Here is a 14,962-nt window from a genome sequence, read left to right on the forward strand (position 1 = left end):
AAAACTCAATTGAAAAACAAACTGAAATCTTTTAGGTGGAGGGAAGAAAAAATATTTAAATAAAATAATATGGTTGCATAAGTGTGCACACCCTTAAACTAATACTTTGTTGAAGCACCTTTTGATTTTATTACAGCACTCAGTCTTTTTGGGTAAGAGTCTATCAGCATGGCACATTTTGACTTTCCAAGATTTGCCCACTCTTCTTTGCAAAAACACTCCAAATCTGTCAGATAGCGAGGGCATCTCCTGTGCACAGCCCTCTTCAGATCACCCCACAGATTTTCAATCGGATTCAGGTCTGGGCTCTGGCTGGGCCATTCCAAAACTTTAATCTTCTTCTGGTGAAGCCATTCCTTTGTTGATTTGGATGTATGCTTTGGGTCGTTGTCCTCTTCGTGTTCAGCTTTCTAGCAGAAGCCTGAAGGCTTTGTGCCAATATTGATTAGTATTTGGAACTGTTCATAATTCCCTCTAGCTTAACTAAGGCCCCAGTTCCAGCTAAAGAAAAACAGCCTCAAAGCATGATGCTGCCACTACCATGCTTCACTGTAGGTATGGTGTTATTTTGGTGGTGTGCAGTGTTGTTTTTGCACCAAACATATCTTTTGGAATTATGGCCAAAAAGTTCAACCTTGGTTTCATCAGACCATAAAACCTTTTCCCACATGCTTTTGGGAGACTTCAGAGGTGTTTTTGCACATGTTTTTCTTCGTAAGGAAAGGCTTTCGTCTTGCTACTCTACCCCATAGCCCAGACATATGAAGAATACGGGAGATTGTTGTCACATGTACCACACAGCGAGTACTTGCCAGATATTCCTGCAGCTCCTTTAATGTTGCTGTAGGCCTCTTGGTAGCCTCCCAGACCAGTTTTCTTCTCGTCTTTTCATCAATTTTGGAGGGACGTCCAGTTCTTGGTAATGTCACTGTTGTGCCATATTTTCTCCACTTGATGATGACTGTCTTCACTGTGTTCCATGGTATATCTAATGCCTTGGAAATTCTTTTGTACCCTTCTCCTGACTGATACCTTTTAACAATGAGATCCCTCTGATGCTTTGGAAGCTCTCTGTGGACCATGGCTTTTGCTGTGGGATGCGACTAAGAAAATTTCAGGAAAGACCAACTAGAGCAGCTGAACTTTATTTGGGGTTAATCAGAGGCACGTTAAATGAATTTGTTTTACATCACTGAAGCCTACCATTTTAACAGGGGTGTGTAGACTTTTTATATCCACTGTATATATATATATATATATATATATATATATATATATATAATTTAAAGTAAACATACAGTATAAAACATTCTATTAAACTAGCACATAATATACTGTAGTTGCAAGTCATGTGTGAGATGAATCATTTAGGTCTCTTTCACACATGTTCTCCACTGACAGCATACTGTATGTACCAATCAATTGTTAATGTGTTTATTCATACATTTATGATTTTCCACTGACCGTGGGTCAGTAGAAAACCACAAAGACATGCAATACTTTGGTCCTAGACATGGACCAAACTCACCCATTAAAGAGGTTGTCTCATCAAGGACAATGGAGGCATATCGCTAGGATATGCTCCCATTGTTGTATAAGTGCAGGTCCCACTGCTGGGACCCGCACCTATATCGGGAATGGAGCCCCGCAAGGTGGTGGCTGGAGGAATCCAATCCGGCCACCACCAAGCCGTCTCATATAAGTAAATGGGATTGTACAGCGCATGCTTGATCCCCGCTACCATTAACTTCTATGGGGCCGACGGAAATAACCGAACCAGCGCTCGACTGTTTTCGCCGGGCCCATAGAAAATGAATGGAGGGCAGCTGCGCATGCTCAGTGCGCCCTCCTTCATTTGCGGGGCTCTGTTCTCGATATAGGTGTGGGTCCCAGTGGTGGGACCCCCCTAAAGACAATTAGGGCATATCCTAGCGATATGTCCCCATTGTCCATGATAAGACATTACCTTTAAGTCTGTCTTTGTGTTACCCACTGATATAACACTGATAGCATCAATGTTCTGGCAGTGATTTTCATAGACCATTGGTAGGATATGCTCTGGAAGCTAATTTACAGCCTAGCAGTGTACATTGAATAGAGAGGACACATGGAAGGCCAAAAACGCACACATGTATCAAGCAAGGATCCTTCATGGACATCTTCATGGATAAACTGCTGACCATCTTGTTACAGATTTTATCAGGGGCACGTGAAGAGACCTTAAAAGTCTTTATAAGGGTTGTCTGATTTGACAATCAGTGATAAAAAAAATCCCTTAATGGAATTCTCCAGAAATTAATACAATTAAATAATTAAATATTACTTTATTATTAATATATTCCCAAACTTCATTATTTATAATGGCTTGTTTTGTTTAGAGACCAATCATAGGGGAAATAATTTGGCCACCGTCCTATTACCACACACAAAGTCTGTCCTAATCCCACAGCAGGATGTTACCTCAGAACACTGAGCTAAAGAGCTGCCTCATCCTCTTCTCTGCTTGTCAGGGATTATGATCCTGAATATAGCTGATAAGAACTGTAGCTGAATCTCTGCAGGAATTCAGTTCATGAAGATACATGAAGTACAGAGAGGATGGACAGGATAGACTGTGGTAATGGAGACATGCAAGTGCTGCAGCTGATTAGCCACATCCTCACCTTCCTCTGTGTACTTCATGTCTCCTCATGAACGCCATTCCTACAGAGATTCAGCAAAATATTTTATCAGCTGCCTTCAGGAATATAATCACTAACAAGTAGAGAAGAGAGGAGGCTGAGGCAGCTCTTTAGCTCAGAGTTTGCGAAGTAACTTATGCTATTGTGTGATTAGGACAGGTTTTATGTGCACTAATAGGATGGCAGCCATTTTATTTCCTCCGATGATTGCTCACTAGACAAAACAAGCCATTATAAATAATGAAAGGCAATATATATATATATATATATATATATATATACAGTACAGACCAAAAGTTTGGACACACCTTCTTATTCAAAGAGTTTTCTTTATTTTCATGACTATGAAAATTGTAGATTCACACTGAAGGCATCAAAACTATGAATTAACACATGTGGAATTATATACATAACAAAAAAGTGTGAAACAACTGGAAATATGTATTCTAGGTTCTTCAAAGTAGCCACCTTTTGCATTGATTACTGCTTTGCACACTCTTGGCATTCTCTTGATGAGCTTCAAGAGGTAGTCACCTGAAATGGTCTTCCAACAGTCTTGAAGGAGTTCCCAGAGATGCTTAGCACTTGTTGGCCCTTTTGCCTTCACTCTGCGGTCCAGCTCACCACAAACCATCTCGATTGGGTTCAGGTCCGGTGACTGTGGAGGCCAGGTCATCTGGCGCAGCACCCCATCACTCTCCTTCATGGTCAAATAGCCCTTACACAGCCTGGAGGTGTGTTTAAGGTCATTGTCCTGTTAAAAAATAAATGTTGGTCCAACTAAACGCAAACCGGATGGAATAGCATGCCGCTGCAAGATGCTGTGGTAGCCATGCTGGTTCAGTATGCCTTCAATTTTGAACAAATCCCCAACAGTGTCACCAGGAAAGCACCCCCACACCATCACACCTCCTCCTCCATGCTTCACGGTGGGAACCAGGCATGTAGAGTCCATCCATTCACCTTTTCTGCATTGCACAAAGACACGGTGGTTGGAACCAAAGATCTCAAATTTGGACTCATCAGACAAAAGCACAGATTTCCACTGGTCTAATGTCCATTCCTTGTGTTCTTTAGCCCAAACAAGTCTCTTCTGCTTGTTTCCTGTCCTTAGCAGTGGTTTCTTAGCAGATATTCTACCATGAAGGCCTGATTCACACAGTCTCCTCTAAACAGTTGTTCTAGAGATGTGTCTGCTGCTAGAACTCTGAGTGGCATTGACCTGGTCTCTAATCTGAGCTGCTGTTAACCTGCGATTTCTGAGGCTGGTGACTCGGATGAACCTTATCCTCCTCAGCAGAGGTGACTCTTGGTCTTCCTTTCCTGGGGCGGTCCGCATGTTAGCCATTTTCTTTGTAGCGCTTGATGGTTTTTGTGACTGCACTTGGGGACACTTTCAAAGTTTTCCCAATTTTTCGGACTGACTGACCTTCATTTCTTAAAGTAATGATGGCAACTTGTTTTTCTTTACTTAGCTGCTTTTTTCTTGCCATAATATAAATTCTAACAGTCTATTCAGTAGGACTATCAGCTGTGTATCCACCTGACTTCTCCACAACGCAACTGATGGTCCCAACCCCATTTATAAGGCAAGAAATCCCACTTGTTAAACCTGACAGGGCACACCTGTGAAGTGAAATCCATTTCAGGTGACTACCTCTTGAAACTCATCAAGAGAATGCCAAGAGTGTGCAAAGCAGTAATCAAAACAAAAGGTGGCTACTTTGAAGAACCTAGAATATGACATATTTTCAGTTGTTTCACACTTTTTTTTGTTATGTATATAATTCCACATGTGTTAATTCATAGTTTTGATGCCCTCAGTGTAAATCTACAGTTTTCATAGTCATGAAAATAAAGAAAACTATTTGAATGAGAAGGTGTTTCCAAACTTTTGGTCTGTATTGTGTATATATATATATATATATATATATATATTTTTTTTTTTTTTTTACTTTTCTTTATTCCCAGAGAACCCCTTTAATAATTTGATGATTACAAGGTATGTAATTAGTTCAGTGTTCGGTTTTATTCTGTAGGGGACTCCAGAGATCATTATTATACAGTTCCCATTAATCAATACCTATGTAATGCACAAATGTTTTTGATCCTCCAAAAATACACTATTGTGGGCTCTATAAATTAAAATTTATTAGCTGAGCATTTATTCTTTTTTTTTAACTTGACACAGCCAACTCTTGGCTGTGATTTTTGAATCTAAAAGGAAAACAGCCAATATATGAGCTAATGGAGAAACCTTCTCTAATGTGACTCTAGATATAAGTTTCATAATTTCAAAAATAATTAGCTTGAATAAAAGGCTCTATTGGTTATGGAATTGTATGGTATTAGGGTATTAGATTATGTGACAAGACATATGTTGTCAATCTGCACCAGCAAGGTCATTCAAAGTGAGAAAATGCAAAAAAGTAAACAGTAGGAGGGAGAAGTAAGGACTAGAAATTCAATTGTTAACCGTAGAATACAACAGATATAAGATAAATCATATTGACATCACTTGAAAATCATAATAAGTCTAGCAATGCTACCAGCTTAGACAATTTATTATCTTATGGAACCCTCTAGAATGGGATCAAAGGCAAGACATTGGAGTATTGGTGTAGTTTGGTGTGCATTTGTGTTTTATGTTGCAGGCACTTTCTGTTTTGGAAAAGCAAAAAGAATGCAGAAAATTGAAAGGACATTTTTAGGGAAACCTGCTGTAGTCTGCAAGAGAACAACTAAATTATTTTGCTAACTAATAACTAACCAAATAGTCTAATCATAATGTTATAACTATAAAGGAGTTACTCAAAAACAAGTGTAATGCAAAGAAGTGGATGCAACTTATTTGTGGATGGACAAGAAAATTTGAATTTTTTCACTTTCCCATTGTCCATATTGCCTCCTTTGCTGGCTAGATTTCATTTTCTATCAAATTATACACTGCTTGTTTCTATGGTTATGAGCACCCTATAATACAGAAGCTGCGGCCATACTTGCACACTATAAAAAAAAAAGCACCAGACTATGTGCTGGCCACCAGAGAGGCTGGTGTTTTTTCCTATAGTGTGCAACTAAAGGGGCTTAAAGGTGTTTTCTAGAACATGGAAATTGAAGATGTATCCCTAACATAGCTTGATTTAAATGGGTTGTCAGCTTTATACTATTGATGACCTATCCTCGTGATAGGCCATCAATATCAGATCGGCAGGGATACGACTCCCGACACCCTCAACGATTACCTGCTTGCCGCAGCAATTGCAGTGGTGAGCAGGTGTAATTATAAGTATGGCATCCCCATTCACTTCCATGGGATGGCTCCTACCTATGCACTTGACAGAGCCATCCTATAGAAGTGAATGAGGATGCCATACTTATAATTACATTTGCTACCTACTGCAATTGCTGTGGCAAGCAGATATATAGAGCAAAGAAAGTAGCTCTCATATGAACACTATGTTCTCTTCAAAAAGCTGATCTGCAGGGATGCTTGGTGTTGGACCCTGCAGATCTGACACTGATGACCTTTCCTGAGCATAGGTGATCAATAGTAAAAAGTGAACAGCCCCTTTCATATCACGGGCATAAAAATTTTAGCAGCCTTGTTGGGCTACAGCCAATAGTAATTACTCACAGTAATCCATGATCTGTTATAATAGTCCAAAATTCTAGTATTTGTTCTTCGACATGTAATCCAGATAAATTGTGAACATTGAGAATGCAGAGCATTTTTGTAATCAGACATCCTCACCCTGCTGAAATGTTTTGGAACAGTCTTCCCCCTTACCCATGCACCCTGTAGGGAATGACAGAGGGTAATTTTAAGGGGGGAATTTATCAAGCCTTGTGCTTCAGAATCTGCTGTGCTTCAGATTCACTTATGAAAAAAATGTCTGACTTTGCATTTTTATATCACTCACTCTAGTTTTGACAAGTGGGTGGAAACATGGCCAAGGCCAGCTATGATAATTGGTTTCACTCCAGATTTATCACTGAGACTTTTTTAAGAAGTCAAAAAAAGTCCCAAAGTCACTCCAGTAGGGGCTGGTTTGCAAAAATTGGGGTAGCAATTCTAGACTAAAGTGTTAGGTTTAAAGATGCTTCAAACTTAACAAGGTGTACTGTTTAATAAATTTGGCACAAAGTATGTGCACTGACTTCACATATTACCCTCATGATAAATTTCAACCTAGGACTACTTTGTCAAATCCAGTAGTTCTTTTATAAACTTTGTGTATTTATGCTTATTCTTTTTTCAAGAGATAGTGAAAAATTTGGAGAGGTGCCTCATTGACACAAATTATTTTGGTCAAACATTAAGGGTATACCAAGAGATTGCAACACATTTCTATGCTTACTTTTTTTTACAAAACGTATGACTAATATAGCACAGATATAGTAATTGTATAAAAGAGCAGTTATGTCAAAATAAGAGGTTGGATAATCAGATAATTATTTTAGATGACATTGTTGGAATTTGTTTTTGAAAATATATTTTTTTGCTCTTATTGCAGGTTTTTATTTGCAGCTTTGGGGAACTTTAATGGGATCTTTAGTTGCGCTGGGTTGCGCAAATATTTTGATGTAGCCTTTGAGAATTTAGGGCTCGGTATATATGATCCATATGGATTTCCTATATAGAAAATGTCTTCTTACTTTGGAAATGTATTGTTAAATAATTTCTAAAATATATTGATTAACCTAATTGATTAACCTGACGTTTAATAATAAGAGCTATCCAGCAACAGAAGTTGAGAAACTAAAACTACAAACGGTGGAGCAACAAAGATCTGATATGAAAAAGTTTAGGGAATAAATCAAGACTTATGATTGACATACTCTGCTTATTAAAGCAATATGAAATGCTGGGTCCTTATTATACATGACCTTATATTTGGGACCCAGTTTCAGGATTTATGTTTACCATATTGGTGGGTTGCTAAAATTTTTAGGAGTAATGTTTATATAAAAAAGACAAGAAAACTGAAATGTATGGCCACACAGTGCAAAGGGACCTTTGTTTTTTACCGTAAGGCCACAAATCTTATTTATCTATTACAGTATGCCTGTAAGAAAACCTACATGGGCCAAGATAGATTAAGATTTGAAAGAAAGAAAGAATGACATCAGGGAATAAATGGAACTGCAAGGGAAGGAGAATAAAAGAGTATAAATTGATTTTACAGAGTTCACCCAAAAATTAGGTGCAAAGGCACTTTTTATAAAAATGTATCTCATTAGTGACCTATGATGGTTGGTATTAAAGAGGACTTAACTTATAACCTTTACTGACATGTCTCCTTTAGTACCCAATTGCATCTCCCTTGTAATAACTGTTCTCGAGCATCTATTCTGACTCCATGTTGTTCAGTTTGTTTATTATTCCGTCAAAAGGTTATGCATTGCTAGCAGTTGAAGGTGTAGCTGGGTGTTACCAGTTGGAGGTGTGTCCCTGCACAGTCTGACATAGGCAGAACTGATTAGATAGTGTCAGACTGTGAATTGGCGCACCCCCAACTGGTAACACCCACCTAGATTTTCATTTCAAACTGTTAACAATTAAATCATAACTGCTAGAAGGAAGAATAATTGAATGCTACTGCACAGAGTTACAAAGCCAAGCCGAAGTCAGAACCAGATAAAAAGCACAGTACCAAAATTCGAGACAGAGAGTGGTCAAAGGCAAGCCGAGGTCAATAACAATAATAGCTAGGAATGAGCCAAGCAAACTTTGGATGCAAGATCCGAAGTTGCTTCGCTCCAAAATTCATTTTAATGCTATAAGTAGATCTATCTCTGCATAACATTAAAATGTATGTGCTCTGGCAAGACAAAGTGAGTTGTCACCGAAGTCTCACGAAACTTCAGTGAATGACTTTGGTATTTGATTATTAAACTTGAAAAACATTTTAAAACAGGAACCAAGTTTTAAAATGGTTTTCAAATTCACTGAAGTCCCACGAGGCTTCAGTGATAACTTACATCGCCTCACCGGAGCACATACATTTTAATGCTATAAGGATACGGATCTTGGTACAGAATTAAAATGAATTAGTGAATGAGTGAAGTGACTTTGGATATTGCATCCGAAACTTGCTTTGCTCATCCCTAATAATATCAATCTACACACACAAAGAACCAGATCCAGAGTACAGCTAAGGAGTCTAAAGCTATCACTGCCAAAGGTGCATGTCCAAGAAGGGGTTTAAATATAGCACCAAGTCCCAGGATCAGAACCTGATAGGTCCATGACATGGTGCTCCACTAGTCAGACATAGCATACAAGAATAGAGCAGCTAAATAATCAAGCACTGTTAGTTTTCCTCTAGCACACATCTGCTGTGGAGAGAAACAGAACATTGCAACAATGACAGAGTGTGTAGTTTGCAAGTTTTCAGCAGTATGAGAAGGCCACAATTAAAGAGTCTGGAGTAGGTGACAGCATCAGGAGGCTACAGAGTAGCTCAATGACAGATTCTGGAGTTGGCGACAGCATGAGGTGGCCACAGAGTGGCACAATGACAGAGTCTGTAGGTTTCGGCAGCATGAGGAGGCCATAGAGTGGCACAATGACAGAGTCTGGATAAAATACTGAGGGCACAGATTGTTGAGAAAGATGCAGATGGAAAGTTATCTGTAGAGCTGTACGACGGTAACCTGCAGATTAATGTAGCCCTCAAAAGCAAGTTGAGTTTGTCAGTTCCAAAACCTAAATTAGATCGTGGGGCGGGTGATCAGTCCAAGACCTTCAAGCAGCAGCAGCAGCATGATACCACAGATATTATTTGCAGAAGATCCACTGGACCCAGGAGATCAATATTTATAATCCAATGGTCAAAAAGACCAATAATACCTGTTTTAGGTCAAATTTTAAAATATAACTTTTATTGTTATTTATTAGAATAATTTTCCCCACATATAATACAAAACAAACAAACAAGAAACAACTCTATTGAGAGTGTTTAAAAATATATATGTAAGGGATGGTGTCCACGGGGTGATTGTGGTACTGTATCAATACCTATTCCCGGATAGTATCCTTCTAAGAATGATAGTTGTGTTAAGTAAGTGCACCTCAAAAGGTTATCTTCACCCTTGATGGTGCCCTGGTGTTATATACCACCAGATTGTTCTATCATTCAACGATGTGTGCGGTCTGCTATTAGCAACATTACATATTTATTAAAGCCATGTGTCTCGCTGCTTGTTTCAGCTTAGTATCTATTTCCAAAGCGACTCGCTACATCTACACCCTCGTGGTCATAATCCAGAGCATACTGCGTCTGCAGCTCGCAGTGCTGTGAATATGCTTTCCCTAACATACGTTTAAAAATTATTACGACGAAGCTCCCCCAATGATACCACAGAGTCGCAATGTGACATAGTGTGGAGAGGGCAGCATGAGGAGGACACAGAGTGGCACAATGACAGAGTCTGGATAAAAGACTGAGGGCACAGATTGTTGAGAAAGATGCAGATGGAAAGTTATATGTAGAGCTGTACGACGGTAACCTGCAGATTAATGCAGCCCTCAAAAGCAAGTTGTGTTTGTTGGTTCCAAAACCTGAATTAGATCGTGGGGCGGGTGATCAGTCCAAGACCTTCAAGCAACCGCAGCAGTAGCATGATGATAAAAATGAGTGGCAAGGTTACATAGTGTGGAGATGACAGCATGAGCAGGCCACATAGTGGCAGAATGAAAGAGTCTGGATAAAAGACTGAGGGCACAGATTGTTGAGAAAGATGCAGATGGAAAGTTATCTGTAGAGCTGTACGACGGTAACCTGCAGATTAATGCAGCCCTAAAAAGCAAGTTGGATTTGTCGGTTCCAAAACCTAAATTTGATTGTGGGGCGGGTGATCAGTCTAAGGCCTTTTAAGCAGCAGCAGCAGCATAATGATAATGAGTGGCAAGGTGACATAGTGTGGAGACGGCAGCATGAGGAGGCCACATAGTGGCATGGTGAAATAGTGTTGAGATGACAGCAACAGCAGCTGCATGATACCACAGAGTGGCACAGTGACAAAGCGTGGAGATGGCAGCAACAGCAGCAGCATGATACCACAGAGTGGCACTGTGACATAGCGTGGAGATGGCAGCAAAAGCAGCAGCATGATACCACAGAGTGGCATAGTTACATAGCGTGGAGATGGCAGCAACAGCATGATACCACAAAGTGGCAAGGTAAAATAGTGTGGAAAAGGCAGCAACAGCAGCAGCATGATACCACAGAGTGGCAAGGTGACATAGTGTGGAGATGGCAGCAACAGCAGCAGCATGATACCACAGAGTGGCAAGATGACATAGTGTGGAGATGGCAGCAAAAGCAGCAGATGATACCACAGAGTGGCAAGGTAACATAGTGTTGAGATGGCAGCAGCAGCATGATACCACAGAGTGGCAAGGTGACATAGTGACATAGTGTGGAGATGGCAGCAAAAGCAGAAGATGATACCACAGAGTGGCAAGGTGACATAGTGCTGGAGATGGCAGCAACAGCAGCAGCATGATACCACAGAGTGGCAAGATGACATAGTGTGGAGATAGCAGCAAAAGCAGCAGATACCACAGAGTGGCACTGTGACATAGCGTGGGGATGGCAGCAACAGCAGCAGCATGATACCACAGAGTGGCACAGTTACATAGCGTGGAGATGGCAGCAACAGCATGATACCACAAAGTGGCAAGGTAAAATAGTGTGGAGATTGCAGCAACAGCAGCAGCATGATACCATAGAGTGGCAAGGTGACATAGTGTGGAGATAGCAGCAACAGCAGCAGCATGATACCACAGAGTGGCACTGTGACATAGCGTGGAGATGGCAGCAACAGCAGCAGCATCATACCACAGAGTGGCACAGTTACATAGCGTGGGGATGGCAGCAACAGCATGATACCACAAAGTGGCAAGGTAAAATAGTGTGGAAATGGCAGCAACACCAGCAGCATGATACCACAGAGTGGCAAGGTGACATAGTGTGGAGATGGCAGCAACAGCATGATACCACAGAGTGGCAAGATGACATAGTATGGAGATGGCAGCAAAAGCAGCAGATGATACCACAGAGTGGCAAGGTAACATAGTGTTGAGATGGCAGCAGCAGCATGATACCACAGAGTGGCAAGGTGACATAGTGACATAGTGTGGAGATGGCCGCAAAAGCAGAAGATGATACCACAGAGTGGCAAGGTAACATAGTGTGGAGATGGCAGCAGCAGCATGATACCACAGAGTGGCAAGATGACATAGTGTGGAGATGGCAGCAACAGCAGCAGCATGATTCAACAGAGTTGCAAGGTGACATAGTGTGGAGATGGCAGCAACAGCAGCAGCATGATACAACTGAGTGACAGAGTGACATGGTGACATAATGTGGAGATGGAAGCATCAGGAGGACACAGAGTGGCATGGTGACATGGTGTGGAGATGGATGATCTAATCTGCTGCATCAGGCATCAGTGAGTGGAAATCCATGCCTGATTCATCTTGACAAAAGTAAGTCTCTCCACATTTTGGGTGGACAGGCAAGATTTTCTTGGGGTAACTATGGCCCCCGCCCACTAAACACCCGCTCTGATGCCTCACTACTGGCCAGGCAGGTCAGCTTTTCAAGGGTAAACTCTGCCAGTTGCAGCCACAAAATCAATTTGGCTGCCCAGTAGTCCAGCAGATCTTCAATGTGGCGTGGCAGGGTGCTGTCCAAGTATGCTACCACCTGCTGGTTCAGGTTCTGCTTCAGGTCTACCTGCTGCTGGTGAGTAGTTTATTCACTATGCAGAAAGCTGCTCATTATGGACTCCAGAGTCAGGCTGCTGCTAATGTAGCTGCTACTGTTCCTGCCACCGCACCCCTCCCAAGCAGCCATGGCAGTGGAATGTGAGCACAGAGGCCTTTCTCTGTTTGTACAGTTAGTCCAACATATGGAGGATTGAATTCCAACGGGTGGAAACATCGCGTATCAACCTATGTTGGGGGATGCCATTCTGCCGCTGCAGCTCAAGGGGTGTGTGCTTTGTATGAGTGGCTGAAGTGCATGCAAACTTTCCTGGCCATTTTTAGGATGTCTTGCAGATGGGTGGAAGACTTCAGGAACAGCTTGAAAACCAGATTGAACACTTGTGCCATGAGGGCGCATGGCTCAGCCTTCTTTGACGCAGCACAACATGTTCTTCCCGTTGTCGGTCACCATGGTTCAGATTTTCAGTTGTTGCAGAGAAAGCCAGCAGATTTATTTCTGAAGGACACGGAGCAGTTCCTCCCCTGTGTGACTATGTTCGCCCAGGCAAAGCAGGTGCACAACCGCTTGACACCGCCATGTCCTGCACATGTGGAATGCTGAAGGGGCACTGTGACTTGTCCCTGCAGTTGAGGCTGATGATATGGTGGAGGATGAGGAGGCAGAGGTGGACATTGTTGCAGGACAAATGGTTTGACAACGTGGAGGCGGAAGCACATTCACCCAGTTGGCCGTAAAGGACATGTATTTTCTCTGACCGTAGTTACAGCTCCACACGTCGACGCTACCGTGCACTTTGGCAGACACAGACAGGCTCAAGGACTGACCCACCTTCTGTTCTACATACGTGTGCAGGGCTGGTACTACCTTTTGTGAAAATAAATGATCGCTTGGGACTCTCCACCTCGGCTCGGCACAAGCCTGGATATGTTGTCGCTGGGCAGTGGTGCCAACATTGGCCCCCTGGCCACGCCTCGCCTTCTGCCCACAGATTCGACATATGGCCATGTTCACCTCCCCTGGAGTCTTGACAAAAAACTGCCACACCGCTGAGTAGCTGATTTTCCCCCCAACACTCCACACTGACTGACTGCTAGTGTTGCTGCTTGCGTGAACCCGTGCACCACTCCTTTCCACACAGCTAGGCTGCTACGAAGCGGGTGGTCTACCCCGGGCCCATTTGGCCGCTGACCTCCCACTGCTGCCACCCTGCTGACTCCCAGCCATGCTACCATGTTGCTGGCTCAGCTGCTGCCTCATGGGCAAGCTGCCACCCTCTTCTCCCAATGATGATGAAGCCCCTTCTTCATCCAGCTCCCAAGTGCGATCGGCTTCATCATCATCAAGTAGTGTCTGCAAGTCACTGGTGTCCTCCTCAACACTCTCTGGGTCAGCAGCCTGACTGCTCGCAACACCACCTCCCACGCCACTCTCCTCATCACTACATGCCCGCCTAGCAGAGGAAGTGATGGATGTCTCCTCCAAATATTGACTGGGCATTAGCTGCTGACTGTCCTCTAGTAGCTTGTCCTCGCTGAATAGTGGAGCTGAGCCCACAGCAGATAGTACTTCTGTGGCTGATGGAACAGCAAAGGACAGAGGCAGTTTGAGGACAGATGAGGGCACAGGGCCTGATCCCGGGCCATGCCAACTAAGGGTTGTGTCTGACAAACCCACCGACTGTTGGCTGGGGGTGTCCAATGTCACTTGGGATGAATTGGATGACCGATTTAACCAATCAATAACCGCTGGGTTGCTGGTCAAGACACGACCAGTAGATGACACTAGGAGCTCAGGCCCCTCGCTGCGACTCCTGCTGTCACGGCCAATTAATCTGCTGCAACCTTTGCCTGTGCCAGAAACATTTATGCCTCTGCCACTCCTCTGTGCATGTCCTGGAACTTCTTTGTCTGACATACTTTTAGCTAAACTAAAATAATTCAAAGCAAATTAAAACAACCCTAAAAGCCCAGAATATATTTCTCTTTTTGGACAGAAATAGGCCACTAACCACTTTATCACAAGTACAAGTAAACGTGAACTGCCTATATATTTCTGGTTTTGGACTGAAATAAGGCCACTTCATTATTATGGCGGAAATAAAAACAAATGTGACCTGCGTATATATTTCTTGTATTCGACTGAAAAAGGCCAATAAATGATTTTATCGTAAATAACAGGAAAAGTTAACTGCGTATATTTTTCGGTTTTGTTTCTTACATATGGCAATAAATGCTTTTAGCACAAATAACACCAAATTTTGAACTGCGTATATATTTTTCTCTTAATGTACTGAACTGTCAATAAATGGTTTGAACGCAAATAACACCAAATGTCAACTGTGTGTATAAAATAACTGCAGAAGCGACCTGAGTAAATATATTTCTTGCTGAACTGAAATAGGCCACTATATGCTTTCACCAGAAATAACTGCAACAGTGCATTGGGTATATATTTTTCTTTTTTTACTGAAATACTGCCCTATACGCTTTCAACAGAAATAACTGAAACAGTGCAGTGGGTATATATTGTTCTTGTATC

At 42.1% G+C, this 14,962-nt stretch overlaps 1 protein-coding gene across 1 annotated transcript in view; it reads left to right on the forward strand.

Moving 5' to 3' along the window:
- GRIK2 (glutamate ionotropic receptor kainate type subunit 2) overlaps nt 1–14,962 on the forward strand; it is a 1,088,075-nt gene that overhangs the window by 989,476 nt on the left and 83,637 nt on the right. The window lies entirely within an intron of this gene.

Source organism: Bufo gargarizans, chromosome 4 (genome assembly GCF_014858855.1).
Source record: "Bufo gargarizans isolate SCDJY-AF-19 chromosome 4, ASM1485885v1, whole genome shotgun sequence".
Taxonomy (NCBI): domain Eukaryota; kingdom Metazoa; phylum Chordata; class Amphibia; order Anura; family Bufonidae; genus Bufo; species Bufo gargarizans.